General features: G+C 40.3%; 1 pseudogene; it reads right to left on the bottom strand.

Annotated features, from left to right (window-relative positions):
• Window positions 1–10008: 10008 nt before the first annotated feature.
• LOC122747638 overlaps window positions 10009–17622 on the bottom strand; it is a 60661-nt pseudogene continuing 53047 nt past the window's right edge.

A 17622-nucleotide genomic window follows, 5' to 3' on the forward strand; every position in this document is an offset into this window, starting at 1 on the left:
GACTCAGAGTGCTCCAGAGTTTCAATCTAGCATTGCAGTACCTCATAGCTTTTTTTTTGTATTGTTTTCTCCTTGTTTTGTACATAATCCTTATCTTTCCAGCCAGATTGAGTGCCTTAGCGGTAAAGAGCATGACTTATTTTATCTCCCTTTGTGTCTAGCTCTGTGCTGGTTACATAATAACTGACATTTATCATGGGAATTTAGAACTAAAGGAACCTTAGATGTTTAGTTAACTTTTTACATACACATGTACCTAATTTCAATTAAACATTTTTTTTTACTTAGGGTTTTAAACTATTTTTATTGATAATGTACTTCTTTTTTCCATTTTGTTTTTTTATTAACATGCATTTATTTCCCTTCTTCCCCCTCAAATCCCCCCCACCAAAAAAAAAAAAAAGAAAACCAAACCAAACCAAACCAAACCCTTGGAACAAATATGTCTAGTCTAGCAAAAAACAAAAATCCAGATCGACCACATTGAAAAATGTATGTTTCATTCTGCACTTTAAATCTATCACTTCTTTGTTAGGAGGTAGGTAACCAAGATCATTATCAGTCCTCTGGAATGATAGTTGGTCATTGCATCTATAAGAATTCTAAAATCTTGGGGGTAGCTAGGTGGTGCAGTGGATAAAGCACTGGCCCTAAATTCAGGAGGACCTGAGTTCAGATCCAGCCTCAGACACTTGACATTTACTGGCTGCGTGACCCTGGGCAAGTCATTAACCTTCACTGCCCAGAAAAAACAAAAAAAACAAACCTAAAATCTTTCAGAGCTGTTTGTCTTTACAAAATGTTGTTGCTGTATATGTTGTTTTCTTCACTGTTCACTTCAGTCTGCAGCAGTTTGTATAATTCTTTCCAGCTTTCCCTGAATCTATCCCTTTCATCATATCTTATGGCGCAATAGTCTTTCTTTATATTCATAAACGTGATTTTCAACAAACAGTGAAGTGCCTGCTGGGTGTAGAGCAATATCCTAAGCCTCGGAAGAGATAAAACAATTGGTTAAAGAATTATCCTGCACTCATGGAGTTTACAATCTAGTGGGCAATAAGACACAAACATAAAATAAAAACTAGAGTTTACAAAACACTTTTACATATATTATCTCATTTGATCTTCACAACAACATGAGGTAGGTGCTTTTATTATCTCCATTTTTCAGATATAAAAACTGGAGCTGAGAGTATTTAAATGACTTGCCCAGGTCACATAACTAGTAAGTGTCTGAAGAAGGATTCGAACTCAGGTCTGACTCCTCCTAGTTTTGCATTTTATCCACTTTGTCAACCCTATACCCAATTCTTGTGTGTGTGTGTGTGTGTGTGTGTGTGTGTGTGTGTGTGCTTCTGTAGGAGTCGAGGCCAATGATTTCATTGTTACAGGAAACTGTGTGAAAACTGCTTCTTGTGATACAGATCTTATTACAGATCTCCTCTCTTATTACATGGCATAGTAGATAGAGCACCAGACTTAGAGTCAGGAAGGCCCGAGTTCAAATCTTAGCCTCAGAAATGCAGGGGATTTGGGTTTTTCTTTTGTGACAACTTGCTACAGTGTTCTGGTGAGATTAAAAATAATTGCATACAAATCCCCCCTACAAACCTTAACCCTAGACACTTACTAGCTGAGTGACCCTGGGAAAGTCACTTAACTTCTGTCTGCCTTACTTTTATCATCTGTAAAATGGGGATAATAATAGCACTTACCTCCCAGCACTGTTTTGAGGATCAAGGGAAATAATACTTGTAAAGGGTTCAGTACAGTTCTTGGCACAGAGTAAGCTCTATATAAATGTTACTGATTACTATTATTGTAGTGATTATTCTGGTCGTAGATAATTGACTGGAGCACTATGAGATTAAATGTGTCACCTGTGTTAAGAGTTGGGATCAGGGCAGCCAGGTGGCTCAGTAGATAAAGCACTGGTCTTGGATTCAGGAAGACCTGAGTTCAAATCCAGCCTCAGACACTTGACACTTACTAGCTGTGTGATCCTGGGCAAGTCACTTAACCCTTATTGACCCCCCAAAATGAAAAAAAAATAATTCAAAGAGTTGGGATCTGCACCTAAATTTTCTTGGCTCTCTGTTCACTAACATCATTTTCCCAGTGGGACTAACAGCTACAACATAATCATTCATTAGATAGGTGCAAAGCAGTAGGTAATGTAAAGGTTTTCCTCATTTTGTAGAGGAGGAAATTGAGGCTCAGAGGGGTTAAGTGACTTGCCTTAACTGGCTAAAACCCTCATTTTTGGCTGTTAAATCTGCTGTGCCGAAGCTGGCACGAACCTTACATCACCTTGATAGATAATTCTTAATGGGTGGATCCACCCCAATAAAGTCTGCTTATTCTAGAATCAACAAGAACTCGGTAGCAACAAAACGAGAATCTGGAATAACCCAGGTGCCCTTTCCCTGCCCCCACATACATTTTTTCATTCCAAACTGTTGTCTCAAAATACAGAGTTAAATGCAGGGATTGTATTTTGCCATTTTTTCCCCTTCTTGTCATTTAAGGTCAAGATCGGGTACAGAGTGTTGAAATATATATTGTTCACAGCCCTTCTCTGTTCACTGAACTTTCCAATTAGTGTCCACTTAAATGGATGCCAGTGAGAATTCCTTACAAGTTATGGTGTCATGTTGAATTGTAGTGATTATGAAGGGTACAGTGACAGGAGAGACCTCAGATATTTTTTTTCCTCCACTAACATCGCTCAGCAAAACTGGCCATGAAAAACCATCTTTCCCTGAAGACTTCCTAGGCATAAAAAAGAACATTAAACTTCTTTTTTCTTTTTTCTCTCCTTTAAACTATTTTTTTAAACCACTCTAATTTAAATGTTCCATTTTCTTGTAGTTTTTTTTTTTTAAATCAGATTTTAGGTATATATGGAAGCCTCAGGGAAAAGCTGCATTGATTATAAAATGTCTCTGGAACATTCCTGCCCTTGGCCCTTATTTGAGTGGAGAACAAAATGGGGGTGGCTCGTCTAGCTTCCTTTCAAATGCCATTTGCTGTGAGCTATTTTCTTGAGTGCCTTTGTTTTCTCTTTGTTTCCCCCCTCTCATTTTTGCATACACAGGCCATTCCCCCCCCCCTTTTTTTAAAGTAGTTTTTTTATATGAAGTTAGACTGTATGCAATGAGTGCATTTGGACAGTAAAGCTGATATTTTCTTTTGGGGTTGGAAAACTGGACCTTGTTTTCATTTTCTATTTTCTTCTTCCAAAGAATGCCCTAGTCAATGAATAATTGAAGGCATTTAGATGCCGAAGAATATATTTGAGTATCTCATGGCACAGACATCTTTATTTTATGGTTCCTTCTTTCCCTGCCAGGGGCATGGGTAGTACCAGGTATCATAATATGAACTCTATCAGTCATGTTCTTTCCTGAGGCTGCATGTTGATGATAGTTTCACCTCTAAGAGGATTTGATACATGGAGAGGCAGCAAATTCAAGGAAGGCCATGGCCGCCCTCATTTAATCATTGTTGCCTTTACTCGTCTAACTGAGAGCGTTGGATTGAAATTTCCTTTATGTTAAAACTGTAAAGTGACTTTTAGCATTTTGGAAACATCTTTGAAGTGCTGGGCACACAAAAACCCACCAGAAAACATTCTTGCCCTCAAGGAACTCGTATTATTTTTGGGGAAGGGAAAGGACAAGTACTCAGGTAAGTAAAAACACAATACAGATAGAGTACGTACAATATAATTGTGTGTGGTGTGTGTGTATGTGTATGTGAAGACATGAATAACTGGGGCTCAAGGTTGGGGCAGGGTCTCATTGTAGCATAGGTCTCATTGTAGGAAGTATGCAGAGCCTTGATGGAAATAAGGAATTTTAAGTCATAAAGCTGAGAAGGGAATACAATCCAGGAATGGGGAGGCAGGCGCGAGGCTGTGGATGTGGGAAGTATCCTGTGCAAAGGCACAGAAGTAAGAACATCATTTAAGAGAACTATTAGAACAGACAATTTTGACTAGATAGTAAAATGCTTGAAGTAGAATAATGTAAAACATCTGGAAAGATATAGACTATTTCTATGGAAATATGATCGTCTCTGGAATAGTTTTTTTTGGTGGGGGGAGCTCCCCAGGAACTAAGGGTTCATTAGTCTGAAGACAGGGCTGGATCAGAACCTCTCTTATGGCCTTTTCCAGATCTATTAGTCCATAAGTCAAGAATGGGGAATCTCTAGCTTGTGGTGTAGATCTAGTCATTAGTTTGATCTTATTAAGCCCTGGAGTAATATTTTTCTGTTGACCTCTTCCTCCTAATAGGTTACTAGTATCTCGGTTTTCCTTCTTGTTTCAATACTGCCATTTATGATGACAGCAAAGAAAGCTCCAGTCTGGCCGACTGAACACATGTTAATTTTCAGAGCAACGGGAATGACAGGGTATAATCAGGATTCTTCCCATAACTCATAAGCAGATGTAAAAGAATATGTACCTTTATCTTACGTTCCTGAAGTCATATAGCTAGTTAGTGGCAGGGCCAAGATTTGAACCCCATTTACTAATTTCATTCCAGTGTTCTTCCAACAGACATTAGTAACCAATTGCTATGTATTGGTCAGAAACAAGACCAGAATCAGAGCAGTTCTCCTCATTTTTGTCCTTTTAAGGAATGATATTATAAACAAAGTGGTACAAGAATTTAGCAGCTGACTTGTTCTTAGCAAACAAATGCTACTGTAAAAAAGAGCTCTGTAATATAGATGAGCATACCGTCTAATACCTTTTGGCTAGCCTGCAGATGACATACCTATATAATATGAGTGGATAGATATATCCGGATCTGTCCCACCTTGTCCCCAAAGGATACTTCAATTTCTAACTTTGTGAGGAGCTGGAGGGGAGCTGTGGCTGGGCACTCACTCCTTCACTTGCCTATCCCCAAGAACACTATTGGGCTATTTCTATTTTCTCTTTATATATTCTATTATGTCTATCTACTGTACCTCTAGTATTTATCATTTAGGAGTATAATGCTTCCTTTTAGTTGTTCAGAATGAAAGCCATTTTTCCTAGTCATTCTAAAGGGGAAGGCAACAGTTTATTCTCACTAGCTTAGCTCCCTCCCACTAAATGCTTGTGTAGGGACCAATTTTTAATTGGGGAGTGTTAGCTAAGCAGCTCTCCGCAATATTGGGACAAGGAAGGAGACTGGCAGCCTCCCTCAAAACAGAGCAGGATTTATTTAACAAGAACGAACTTAAAAAAACACAAACAGGATCAGTAGGATTAAGGGAAAGGAAATAAAATGGGGAAAGGGAATTATACAACCTGAACGACACCACTGACCAGGAATCAGCTGAGAACACATAGCAGAATCCTGTCACCTTCCAGCTTCATGCTAGAATGGCGGAGAACCTCCCTTCTTCCCAGCAATCCCCAGGTGGACCACACACAGCCCCCAGCCAATTGGCTGGTCACTCTGACAGTCACATGACTGCCCTCACTGGGCTTCCAGTCATTATAATTTTGCCAGGCCCACGTAGGCGTTATAGAGTGGTGATGACATGAAGTGCCAGAGTCATGGAAACGACTACAACCAGTGAGTGGAGCATCGTGCCATTTGTGGAGCTCCAGAGGCCAGTGAGCGTGCCAATGTTTTTTTTTTTTTAAATTCTAGCCAAAAGATGGGGTCATAAAAACCTCAAATAACAATTAATTCTTTACACTTGATACACATACACACACACCCACACACATACCCACACCCACCTACCCACCCACCCACACACACACACAAACACCCATGCATGCATACTACTTATACACATACAAACACTCATATATGCACACTTATACACACATCTTAGTGAACAAAACCATTTATCCAAGCAAAAAGTAAACAGAAATTTAAAAAAGCTATACAAATGGTAGGAGATGTAAGAATACACAATACTTTACTTTAAAAGAGTCTTAGCTCCATTAAGGAGACAACAGTCTCACTAAGGAAGATCATTCTTATGTTTTGAGGGTACAGGTTTTGGAAGAACAGACATGTTCTTGAGCTGAAGTTTCCCTTAATATGTTTGTTGCTCCCCTAATGTGCCTTGCTACTCGCCTGTCTCTGTCAGTCTCCTTTCTTCCCGCCAAAGTCTCTACATATTGTCTTCACACAAGCTCAGAGGTCTCTCAGTCAGTTACAACACGCATCTCTCTCTGAATCGACAACATGAAACGTCACAGGACTGTCCTTCAGAGAATTGCCCGCTCCACCTGGGTAGGGGTTGTTACAACTGCCATTTTCTCATTTAGTTGTTTTCAGTCATGTCTGACTCTTCAAGACCCCATTTAGATTTTCTTGGCAGAGATACTGGAGTGGTTTGTCATTTCCTTCTTTAGCTTATTTTATAGATGAGGAAACTGAAGCAAACAGGATTAAGTGACTTGCTGAGATTCGAACTCAAGATGAGTTTTCTTGACTCTAGGCCCAATGCTCTATTTACTGTGCCACCTAGCTACTGGGCACTAGATCAGGAGGTCTTTAACTATCATGATTAAGACACTATCAACATCAAATATACTCATTTATTTATTTTTATTTTAATTTTTTTCAGGGCAAGGAGGGTCAATTGACTTGCCCAGGGTCACACAGCTAGTAACTGTCAAGTGTCTGAGGCCCGATTTGAACTCAGGTCCTTCTGAATTCAGGGCTGGTGCTTTATCCACTGCACCACCTAGATGCCCCCTATTTCTTTCTTTCTTTCTTTCTTTTTTTTTTTTTTGCAGGGCAATGGGGGTTATGTGACTTGCCCAGGGTCACACAGCTAGTAAGTGTCAAGTGTCTGAGGCCAGATTTGAACTCAGGTCCTCCTGACTCCAGGGCCGGTGCTTTATCCACTGCGCCACCTAGCTGCCTCCCCCCCCCATTTATTTCTAAAATGTGGTCTTTCATTTTGTTTTGATCAATTTGGCCTATATTTAATATGAAAGCTAAATGCTTTTTTTCTTTTTCCTCAGGGCAATGAGGGTTAAGTGACTTGCCTAGGGTCACACAGCTAGTGTCAAGTGTCTGAGGGCAGATTTGAACTCAGGTCCTCCTGAATCCAGGGCTAGTGCTTTATCCACTGTGCCACCTAGTTGCCACCTAAATACTTCTTATGTGAAAGTAATAACTGATAATAAAAACATGGCCTTCTCCAAGCAGTGTGACTTTGCTGAAAATGTATATGATGTTCAAGCGTACAGATGCATTATTTTATATATAATTTGATGAGCATGAGGAAATCTCATATGGAAATTTCTTAAATCTATACAGAATGATGTGCTTTTTGTAAATATGGGCTTAGAAGTTTCCAGGGGGATCCTGAGAAGTTAAGTTGTTTAATCGTGGTCACAGTTAATAGATGGCTGGGTAGGCTTTGACTGTATCTTCCTGACTTGAGTTGATCATCTAGTCACTTCACTAAACTGACTCTCAAGTAGATGTAATTATGTTAATGGAGTTTCAGTGGAGTTTCTTTTCCTATAGTACCTTTAAGTCTCAGGAATAATTGAAGTATTGCCACAAGATTGACTTGACTTTATATTTTGGCAACACCTGTTTGGAAGAAATGTCAGAAACTAGAAAGGCAAAAATTATTCTTGTCACCAGTTAGTGGTATTTCAATTGAAGGTAATGTTGCTTAGTTTATAAAGTGCTTCAGTGGCCATTGATGATTGATGGGAACTGTTTTTCAAGGACTAACAAGCAAAATGATTTTACATAGCTGAAAGATATAGTAAGTAATTTTAACTCAGTGATTTGGAGAAGTAGTTTAAAGAAAAATAAAACAGCTCAGGCCATCAGGATTAGCTTGGAAGTTGCAGTTACTTCTGAGAAAATGAAGAAAAGGACCTAGGATATTAAGTATTAAAAAATTCACACTCTGAATCTTGAAGTAATTGTAAAAATGTATTTATATTCCTAGGTGGTAAGTGTTCTATTTCATTTTTTTAAATGAGATGCACCAACTTTATTTAGGTTGAATGTAATACTTAACTTTTGAATACACGCTGGAAGGGAGCTTATTTTCAATGTTTATATATATATATATATATATATTTTTTTTTTGCAGGGCAATGGGGGTTAAGTGACTTGCCTAGGGTCACACAGCTAGTAAATGTCAAGTGTCTGAGGCCGGATTTGAACTCAGGTACTTCTGAATCCAGGGCCGTATCCACTGCACCACCTAGCCGCCCCTCAATGTTTATATTAAAAAGGCAAGAGAAAGTATTTTCATGTTGATGTTAATTGTGGGACAATGGGGGTTAAGTGACTTGCCCAGGGTCACACAGCTAGTAAGTGTCAAATGTCTGAGGCTGAATTTGAACTTGGGTCCTCCTGAATCCAGGGCTGGTGCTTTATCCACTGTGCCACCTAGCTGCCCACAAGATGAAGCTACTTTTTTTTTTTTTTTTTTTTTTTGCAGGGCGGTGGGGTTTAAGTGACTTGCCCAGGGTCACACAGCTAGTAAGTGTCAAGTGTCTGAGGCAGGATTTGAAATCAGGTACTCCTGACTCCAGGGCTGGTGCTCTATCCACTGCGCCACCTAGCTGCCCCCCAAAGTTAATGATTTTATGATAGTATTAGTTGATACTGATACATTGAGAAGGCAGCTTTGATAAGAGAAGTAACTGGACATTTTTGTGTCTGGGCTAGGGTCAGAGCAGAAGAGAGAACTGGGGAGTGAGGAACTCACCTGGGTGTGGCTACCAGTAGAGGTTATGCATGGTCCAGTACACTGAGCTTTCTATGATACTGATGGATGTTTCATGCTGCAGTAGAGGTTCTCTAGGGGGAAAAGCTTGCACTGGGATAGAGCAGGTGTTACCAAGGGTGAGAGCAGGATATGTAGGAATGCACCTGAATTGTAGCTGCTAGGGTGTTGGGAATAGTATACTTGGGACTATCAATAACATCTTCTAAATTTCATTTCCTCTGTACAAAACCTCGATCATCTTACCCTAGTTATGGGCTTAGCTTTGGTTTGCTGTTTTTATTTGTGAAAAAGTCAAGCCCTATTATTTATCCCAGGGCACAAGCTGCAATCTGGGTTTGACTAAGGCCTGTAGGGTAGCATATTGCAGCCTATATGGAGAAACATCTGGTGTAGCCTCAGCCACAATTTACAGACGTGCAAGAATCTCAATACCCGATGAAGAACTATGCTGGAGAACTCAAAACAATTGTTTGTAGGTAGAAATAGCAGTGGTATCTGTCAGATAAAACAAAGACATCTTCTTTTATGCTCTCCCACTAGCCTGGAGTGATGCAGACCTCAAGCTGGATTTATGTGTAGGTGGAAGAGAAGCAGGCAATTATGTGGGGTACATTGAAGGTGCGGAAAAGTTTACTTAACCGGAAATATCTTCCCACAGCTTATCCTTTACAAACACAATTGAAATTAGAAACCAAGATGGCTAAAAATAAAAACTGAAGATCATTCTCTAGGTGACTACAGACTGGACACCTGATACTGGACTTTCTAATTCCAAGTAAAAGATGAAAGTGACTGAGGCACTGATAATTCTTAGAAAAGCAGATACACACTCTCCCATATGGCTTGAAAGGTAGGTATCAAATGAGATACTATTTGTAAAGCATTTATCACAGCAGCCTGGCACATAGTAGGCGTAGTAGGCGCTATATAAATGCTAACGATTAGCACACAGATATTGTTCCTGGAACTCAACCTCTAGTAATAGAATAGAGGGAATTTCAACTGTTCAGCAGCATGACTCTAGAATCTAGTGTTCTATAGCCAGATATGTAAGCTCTACTGTGTAGTGCCTACTTCATGGGTAATCCAATTTGTTTGAGATTTAGACCTTCTAGAGCAGAGGCTCTCAAATTGAGATGCTTGAATTTTCTTTTCAATTTTTTTTTTTGATAATTGTATTTTTTTAAAGAGTCACCAATATCTTTATTGACAAGTGCAAAAGGGTTAGTGCTGCAGTCTAGGGCTGGGTGCTCACTGTCTCTGGGGCCCTCACACCGGCCCTGAGCCCTGCTGCATCCTCTTCATTAGCTCTTCATCGCGCATGGACAGTTCTGTCAGTTTTTTACCCATTGGAGACACATCGATCCAGACACACAGATTCACCCTTGGAAAGTTCGGCTTCCTTGTAATGGGGAGGGACGCACTTCCAGTGGCATGCGCTGGTCATCCTGTTGTACATGTCGGCCATCATCTCTACCTCCAGCTCAGCTGCCAGCTGTCGGGCCCTAACTGGATCTATCACGGCCCCTCACACCTCGGGGGTTCCCGACTTCCTTGGTCCATCAAAGGGCTGGATCTCCAGATGGCAGACCTGGGTTCAAATTCTGCGCATTGCTGGACAAGTCACTCAGCCTCCCAGGGCCTCAGTTTCCTCATCTGCACCCGATGTCCTCCAAGTTCCCTCCTCGACGCTGACTCACGACCCTAGGAGAAGCACTGGGACCTTGGCAGCCAGAGTCCGGCGACACTTCCGGGGAAACAGGAAGTCCTGCCGATAATTGTATTTTGATAAAATTGGTTCCCTTTGTAATTTTATATATTTCATTTGGTGCATTTAAAATCATTATTCTGACAAGTAGTCCATAGACTGCATCAGATTACCAAAGGGGTTCAAGATATAAAAAAGATTAAGAACTCCTGGTCTGGAAAGAGAAGGGATTTTCTGAGCAGCAATGAAGTCAGACAAAGAAGAGCATCCAGAACATGGCTTTTTGTTGTTTGTCCTTCCTCTTCAAAGAGGACCATGACATCAGGGTGATGGCACGACTTGCACTGAATTGGATTTAAGTGAGAGAGGGCTGTGTAAGGTCATCAACTCTCCCCTCCAGACTCATCTGGGTCCAGTGGCAAGATATATAACAGGATGATTGGAGATGGCTCCAGAAAACAATTGGGGTTAAGTGACTTGCCCTGGATCACACATCTAGTAAGTGTCTGAGGTGATATTTGAACTCAGGTCCTCCCAATTTCAGGGCCCATGCTCTATCCACTGTACCACCTAGCTGCCCCAGGTATACAGTTGGAAGAGCAGTGAAGGAGGCTCCACCTTGGAGAAGCAAGGGTTCCCTTTATGTTGATAACCTTCATAATTACAATGATTTATTTGGAAAATGTGAGTTTAATGGGAAAGAGATTATTTATCCAGGATATTCAAAGTGTGTCTGTCTTCTGGAGGGAGTCTAAACTGTAGGACACGCTACAAATCTTGGGTGGGTGTGGGGTACTGTTTAGAAGACCGTGAAAGAATTAGGAATCTAGTGGTAAATCAAAGGATTGTCCTGATGGTGAAGTTCTGATACTTCTAAGGGGAATTATTGTGAATGATTTATATAATTTTAATGTCCCTTTAGGGGCTTCTTTGAATATCTTGAATACCTTTTATGTTTTTTATATCTCTGTATTGGCACCTTGGGGTCCTTTATCTCTTTTGCACTTTCTATGGGGTGAAATTAAGACTGCTTTCTATCCAACATGTGGTTGTTACCTTGAGTATTCTATGGGAAATATGAATCCCTGTTACCTACATATGTGGAAACCTGGACACTAATTCTAGAAATTTTCTGCAATTAAAAAGCAGGTAAATACCTAAGTCAAAAAGAGAGAAGGATCTGATTTGGGTCAGTTCCCAGGATTTCACCCAGTCTTGTTTTAACCTTTTCTCAGTCTTCATATCTAAATTTTGGGTAACAGAGAGTAAATTGATTTGGCTCAATGGGAGGCCAGAATAGATATTGCCCCCCCCCTTGCCCCCAACACACATTCTCTAAGGGAGAGTTTAGTTCTTGCCAAGAGAGAAAGCAGGAGGTGGAGGACATAGGCTGACCATTCTGCTCTCTTCAGAGAGTAAAGAACTAAACTAGAATTATATCTGTTTGTTCCTTTAAACATCATTAGTCTAGGGGATATAGATTTCAGGTTAAAGGTAAACTCCTGATTTTTATTCATTAATGGGGAAAGGGGGCTCACTCCAAGCTTTAGATTTAAGGTTTGATTCCCTTCCCACCAAATATCAATTCCATAATGAACACATAGCAAGTCGGAGGTAGATTGTCAACTTTTTTTGTGTCAGTTATTTCCCACAGTTGTTTTCTCCCTTTACCAATCTAAAGTGGAGTTGACATCCATCTTCTCTCTTGAAACTGTAAGAAGAACCTTAAGAGACTGAAAAGACTGGATCCCTTCATAGAGGTACAGGGCATTTTTCATCAATAAGGCAGTGGTACCATACCAATAGGCTCTGTGACTCAAACTACATTGATATTCTCTGAGTGCCTATTTTTTTTTTTCTGTAGTAGAATGTAATCTTCTTGAGGAAAGAGACGATTTCTTTTCTTTCTTTCTTTGTAGATCTAGGGCCAAGACCAGTACCTGGCAAATAAGTAATTAATAAATGCTTGTTGAATTTTATTGAATTTGTGCTTATGAGTGCTTTCCTTGGCCTAATATTAAACAATAGTGATTCTACTTCTATCATGCAGCAAAATTTCCACTATTTCCATCCTCCTTAATGGCCTTTAAAAATAATTTGAACTGGGTTGAGCCATCATGCTGTTTTGCTAAGGGGAAAAATGTAAGCTAGGTTAGAGAGGTAACATCATGGTAGATACAGAGCTAGATGGAACCCTGCTTCATTTTGTTTCCCTGCTACCCCCTCCCCTCAATTTTATAGACAAGGAAAACTGGGCTTGGAGCTGTTTTGTGATTTCTGAACTTAGATAGTAAATGACATAGAATTTAATGCAGATTTTCTGATTCCAAATCAACTTTGTTTCAATGATGCCAGCAGAGCATGACCCCTTACTGGCTATATCAAGCTAAGAAGACTGTGATTATAGAGTCATAATTATAGAGACTCATTGTGCCAGAATCCGGTCTACTGAATGATGAGACTTTTTAGGTAGTCCACAGGCCTGAGGCTGTAAAATGGATTAAATCAATTACAATTCATTGTTACCTAGCTCTAGACTGACTGCCAAAGGGATCCATGACAGTTTAGAAAGTTAAGATCCCTCGTTTGAACAAATTACCCCAGGCATTCCACTCAGCTTCTTTTCATACAGCTCAGTCTTATACTTATACTCCGCAGTGAAGACCCTAAAGAGATGAGACAAAGACAATTATATTTCACCTGGGGGAAAAAAATGACTGATTAGGGAAAGGTCAGAGGCTTGGTTCTGTTATGCCCAGTGAGAATGGGTGGTAGGAAGGGATGTTCCCGAGTAGTTAGGAAGTTGGATGAGAGTACTCCTGAAAGGGTGAAAGAGAAATGTGAAGGCATTGAAGACATTTTACCTACTTGATAATTTTGCCTAATATTCATCCTGGGTGGGGCAGCTAGGTGGCGCATTGGATAGAACACCAGCCCTGGATTCAGAAGGACCTGAGTTCACATTTGGCCTCAGACACTTGATACTTACTAGCTGTGTGACCCTCGGCAAGTCACTCAAACCCTCATTGCCCTACAAAAAAAAAAGAAAAAAAAGAAAAGATGGAAGTTTTGGGGCGGCTAGGTGGCGCAGTGGATAAAGCACTGGCCCTGGATTCAGGAGTACCTGAGTTCAAATCCGGCCTCAGACACTTGACACTTACCAGCTGTGTGACCCTAGGCAAGTCACTTAACCCCCATTGCCCTGAAAAAAAAAATTCATCCTGGGTGGGATGAGGGGAGTTGGAAAGGGTTTGAGAAAGTGGTATTCAGTCAGTCATTCATAAAAATTTAGTCAATGCCTACAAACTTCAGGGTTTTTCAGCTCCCCAAGAGTTTACTAAGCACTTAGAAGTCAAACATTTTGCTAGGCATCAAAAGACAAAAGACAAACTCGAAAAATATTTCTTGCCCTCAAGGAGCTTGTTTTCTCTTGAACACTATTTAAAAAAAAATTAAAATTTTAAAATGTTTATTTTTTTGCGGGGCAGTGAGGGTTAAGTGACTTGTCCAGGGTCTGATTTGAACTCAAGTCTTCCTGAATCCAGGGCTGGTGCTTTATCCACTGCACCACCTAGCTGCCCCCTATCAAACACCATTTAGATGCAGTAAAACACAAAAAAAGGGAGAGTATGATAGCAGGATAATTAGACTATATGGAAATCAGGACTATAATACTAGTGGTGTTTTTTTTAATGAGGATTCCTACGTGATTAAGTTCACCCTAGAGTAGGGAACCTCAAACTTTTTGTGTCATGGACTACTCTGGTGTTCTGAGAAAATCTTTTCTCAGAACAATGTTTAGAGATGAACATGTTAGATTACAAAGGAAACCAATTATTTTGAAATAATTTTTTTTTTGAAGTTTACAGACCCCAGACCCAATAGTGAATCTTTGAAAGCCAAATTTTTGATGTTAGGTTGAGGCTAGAACTCTGTTGACACTCTGAATCCTGAGGTTGAGAGTATTGTGCGTTCTGTTGCTAGGTTCTACAGATGGACTCCAGATTTAGAGGCAATGCTAATGAGTTTTGAGGCATATTGAGCCATCTGAATGGCACAGTTGTCAGACACCAGGAATCTCTGCACTGGAAAAAAAAAAAAAGACTGTCTAGAGAAAGGGGTATGTACTGGTATGAGAAGAGCTTGATGAATAAGTGATGGATCTGGGAATCATGTGTGATTGATTAGGTCTATGAATTCTCAGGATCAAGAATTTAGAGCTACAACGGCTTTCAAATGATCTCTTTCCACTTCTTCTGTTTGCAGATAGGGAAGTTGAGCTTTAGAGTGTTCAAATATTGTACTTGAAGTTGCACAAGTAATGTAATGATTGGAATGATGCCACCTACTGGAGACTTGCTGTGGGAAAGCTCCACCATGAGGAAAATGCCTCAGAGGCATTGTGGCTTTTCTTTGGCGTCAGGAAGTGACGCAGGCTAGTGGGAGGAGGAAGGAAGAGACTGGCGCTCAGTCTCGCTCTTTTTCCTGAGGACGCTGGCGGAGAAGAGAGCTAAAAATGTGCTCTCCCTTTAATAGATAGGAATCTAGGCCTTTCTCCTCTCTCTTTACCAAATTCTTATTCTCCTTAATAAATGCTTAAAAGTCTAACTCTTGCTAAAGCTTATAATTTATTGGCGACCACTCATTAGATATTTTAGACAGACTAGCTAGAATTTTAACCCTTAACAGTAATAAACTTTGGATTTTTTTTTTTTTTTGGCGGGGCAATGAGGGTTTAGTGACTTGCCCAGGATCACATACCTAGTAAGTGTCAAGTGTCTGAGGCTGGACTTGAACTCAGGTCCTCCTGAATACAGGGCTGGGGCTCCATTCACTTCACCACCCAGCTGCCCCCTAAAGTTTGGATTTTTTGTTTATTTGCTTTTTGTTTTTGCAGGGCAGTGAGGGTTTGAGTTTGGATTTTTTGTTTATTTGCTTTTTGTTTTTGCAGGGCAGTGAGGGTTTGAGTGACTTGCCCAGGGTCACACAGCTAGTTAAGTGTGAAATGTCTGAGTCTGGATTTGAACTCAGGTCCTCCTGAATCCAAGGACAGTGCTTTATCTACTGTACCACCTAGCTGCCCCCCCCCCCCCCGCCCAGTTTGGATTTAAACAAAGGTTTTCTGACCTTGAATCCAGTGTTCTATTTCATCATGTAGAAAATTGATCCAATCATTCAATATTAATTCTTAATATCATGCTAATAGAAAACAGATGGCATAGATAATTAAAATGTATGGTTAAGCCAAAACTAAATTTAGCCTATAATTTCAATCTTCTCCTTCATCAAACCTCTTAGCCAAGCAAACATTTAGCATAAATCCCTATTTCTTCTTCCATTCCTGTTGTGGCCTGTTGTTATTCTTGTTGCTTCACAAGTCTGAGTCTGCAAGACCAGAACTCAAAAGATTATGGTTTTTTTCCCTTTTAGTAGATGGTGATTCTTTAGTTATAATCCAAAGAGCATAGTTGTTCAAACTTCTAGGTTTCCCATCAACATCAGGGAAACTGAGATATTTTTATACTTAGTAAAGATTTTTAAAACAAATGATAAGACCATATAAACAGTGGGCAGTATTATCAATCACTTTATTTAAATAGAATATACAAAAGAAACAAGATGTAAAGGAATATAAGGAGGTTTGATTAAAGGTAATACAAAGTAGCTTGGTATAGTGGAATGAGCAGAGGTTCTGTAAAGGATTCAGGTTGCAATCCTGGCTCAAGAGTCAAAGAACTGGGGTTCAAATCCTGCTTCTGATGAGACAGGTCAAATCATGTCACATCTCTAAACTTGTTTCATCAGCTGTAAAATAAACTAAAAACTAAGTTTTATTTTTTCAAAGAACAAAATTCTATTTTCTTTTTCACTGCCCCCCCCATTGGAAACAAAGAGAAGCTCGACTTGTTTATTTCCTTCTTGTGAGAAAGGGGCACCCGAGTATGCCAAGAATGGGGGTCAAAGGCCCCGTTTTAAACCCTAGTCCCTAATGTGAATGGACCCCCACTTTTTCATCATTGGTCCAATTACTCAAGGGTTACAATCTACACACAAAAACTAGCTAATCAGAATGCAGTAGTCCCATCCCTAATCAATTCTTCCTTATATGGACACAACTCAGGAGTGGACCTTATTGAGACCAACTCAGGGCTCTTTGAACCATGTGATTTTGTTAGCCAGAGTGGGATGAGGGGATCTGAGACCTTTGTCCTAAAAACTGGTTAGGAGTATGATTGACTGTTATATCCTCATTGAGAGGAGACAATTACCCATTTTCTTACAGTACATAATCACGCAAAACAAATTCCCATATCAGCTATGTTCAGAATATATACATTTCATGCTATTGTAATGGGGGGAAATGGGTTGGGTTAGAGGTTGGGGTTCTTAGGAATTCCTCTTTAAAGAATTACACCCTCTTGCATACAAAAGTAGTTAGAATAAGGTAGTAGTTTATTTAGGGGCAAGGGAAGGGAAGGGGGGTGGGAGGGAAACCATGAAAGAAATCCTTGGACTTTTCATGGGGAGATTTGGCATAAAGCACATGGCTCAGAGTTACCAAACTCCTCGAGCAGGAGAATGGCAGGTACTTTTATAGAGTACTCAGGGGGAGGGGTGACCATTTGACTGTGGAAAGTTCTTTTAGTGAGGGAGGACCAACCCCCACTGGTGGTAGCTGGGGGAATTGGGTGACAAGTGGAAGACCATCCCCCACTGGTAGTGACGAGAGGAATTGGGTGAGGGGTGGCTACTGATCTCTCTTTAGGACACAAAGGCCACAGCCACACCCAAATTTATCTCCCCTGGGATAAGGGAGACCAGAATGAAGGGTGGAGATTCTGAAGCTAGCTCAGTCTGATTTGGTTCTCTCTAGGCGTATCTGTTTGTATCTGTCCTCTGGTTTAGTTTCTCAAGGAGAAGATTCCTTGATGTGCCCCAGAGAACTTCTGGGGTGCTTTGGGCCCACAACACTATATTCTGTATCCATATCATCTCCTTCAGGAGATGGGTATCAGGCTTCATGTCATGGGTCCTCTTTAATTGTGCTTAGTCATTGTGCTGATTAGAACTGATCAGTCTTTCAAAGTTGCTTTTTTACAAACAATATTGTAGTTATTGTATTATTCTTCTAGTTTGTGAGAAATAATCATTAGTAATTGATGTCTTGGGGGACT

This window comes from Dromiciops gliroides, chromosome 3, assembly GCF_019393635.1.
Source record: "Dromiciops gliroides isolate mDroGli1 chromosome 3, mDroGli1.pri, whole genome shotgun sequence".
Taxonomy (NCBI): domain Eukaryota; kingdom Metazoa; phylum Chordata; class Mammalia; order Microbiotheria; family Microbiotheriidae; genus Dromiciops; species Dromiciops gliroides.